General features: G+C 36.9%; 1 non-coding gene across 1 annotated transcript; it reads right to left on the reverse strand.

Moving 5' to 3' along the window:
* Window positions 1-214: 214 nt before the first annotated feature.
* On the reverse strand, window positions 215-287 carry Trnav-uac. Its single transcript has one exon. It is a non-coding gene; the product is annotated as a tRNA-Val (tRNA).
* Window positions 288-2,313: the final 2,026 nt, after the last annotated feature.

Consider the following 2,313-nt stretch of genomic DNA (forward strand, 5'->3'; position numbering starts at 1 on the left):
AGCGTAGATGGGAACCCACCCAGTGTGTGAATGTGGAAGAATGAAAGAAAGAAAATTAGTATGCAGGATGAAAGTGCGAGAAGAATGAATGCGAGAACTGGTATGAACGAGTAGCTTAAGTAAGGACTCCGATCCCCATGTCGGAGGTGTTAAAAAAAAAAAAACTACTACCTACTAATTATAAGTAAAACTCCAAAAAATAAAAAATAAAGTGTGATTCCGGCCAGGATCGAACTGGCGGCCTTCTGCGTGTAAAGCAGATGTGATAACCACTACACCACGGAACCTTGATTATACATTATGAATATAGAGATATTACTAAACGTACAGATAAAGTGAAAGTTGTTCTTTGTTTTTCCTTTACAGCAGGCTTTCATTACGAAGTGGTACAACTTCGTACGCGTCGCTATCATTATTATTATATATAGTTATAGTTCATCACTTCAGCCTATCGCAGTCCGCTGCTGGATATAGGCCTCCACAAGTTCGCGCCAAAAATCGCGTGAACCTACGTGTTATATTTACATACTACTTTATTAACCGACTATATACCGACATAACCGAATATATATTATACCTTTCTCCGTAAATGGGCTATCCGACACAAAATTAATTTTAAATAATTAAAAAAAATTGTTTTGAATCGCTTTGTGTTACTGAGATAAGCGAACAAGCAAATAGACAAACTTTTCAGATTTACAATATTGTAATCGTAAAAGTTTATAAGCACCTAACTTGAAAAATGATCGATGTCTTCATAATAACTTTCATCCCGACTCGTAGTCAATGTCAAAATAACTTAAATTTCTAATTTATCAAATTTCTACTTTAGGAACAGATGACCAGATGATCAGATGTGTGTGTATGTTGTAAATATTTATTTATTTATATTTATTTATTTAATTCCAAAGTTCGATATAATTATGTCAATAAAAGCGTCTTCGGTGCGACAAAGCCAATACTGCGGTCACCAACCCGCCTGCCCAACGTGGTGACTATGGGCAAAACACATGAGTTCACGTTATTTTTAGCGTAAACTTGTGGAGGCCTATGTCCAGCAGTGGACTGTATAGGCTGTAATGATGTCAATAAAATATTATTGATACTTTCATAAATATCGATAAAGAAATTTAGGCGTGAGAACGTACAAAACAGACAATCAAAATAAAATATTTTCCTCATAATATATTTGACATTCTCCGATGTGTTGACGTATTCTTATGAGCTTATTTTATATTTCAAAGCACATTAAGCCTTCTATTTTCCTCTCCAGCTGAGCGGTGAGTGTGTACCGCAGAGATGTCCCCGACAGCCTGAAGAGATCAGGAGCCAGCTTTGGATTCGCCATGCGCTCCATATGGCGAAGATATTGCACGTTTTAGTATTTTACTTATATTGAGTAGAAGGTAACCGGTGTAGTGTAGTGGTGTGAACAGTTTTCTTAATATAGTTGCAGTTTTGTTCCCGCTCGAAGCGGATATTTTGTATTAGTAATAATTGTGTTTGCAGGCAACCGAAAAGGAAACCGACTTCAATCATATCGACAAGTAATATAACGTAGGTAGACGAAAAATTTGTCAAGTAAATACGCATTATCAAAGATTACTCCAAAAGTTCTAATCAGATCTCGATGAAAGTTAAATATGACCAAATGATAAACATCGGCTTTCGATTAAATTAAAAATCATTAAAATCGGTTGACGCAGTAAAAAGTTATTACACTTTCAGCCTTAAAAACTTTACTCATAACTTACATACTTTTAAATATACACATATAAACTCATATATTAGTTTCATTTGCATTGGTATGCGTATTTACTCATTACAACGCGATGGTACGTCTCTGTTACATAATAGCAATAACTGAGGTAGTAGGAGGTGAGTCTTCGGTGCGACAAAGCCAGTACTGCGGTCACCAACCCGCCTGCCCAGCGTGGTGACTATGGGCAAAACACATGAGTTCACGTTATTTTTGGCGTAAACTCGTGGAGGCATATGTCCAGCAGTGGACTGTATAGGCTGTAATGATGAGGTAGGACGTAGCGGGATATATCCAGCTCAAAATTTGCAGCACCCTGACTGCGGAAGTACAAGCAGCCTGACTGGGGAAATACATAGCCTTACTACCTACGTGCTACCATACAGTGGATATATAATAAATAAATAAATAAATATCTACACAATACACACACGGTCGTCTGTTCCTAAAGTAAGCAACTTAATGCTTGTGTTATAGGTAACAGCCGACTGGTATAGTACATTTTTTTTCCGAAAAATTACTTATAAATGGGAATCGAACCCACAACCCTCGGA

This window comes from Melitaea cinxia, chromosome 14, assembly GCF_905220565.1.
Source record: "Melitaea cinxia chromosome 14, ilMelCinx1.1, whole genome shotgun sequence".
Lineage (NCBI taxonomy): Eukaryota > Metazoa > Arthropoda > Insecta > Lepidoptera > Nymphalidae > Melitaea > Melitaea cinxia.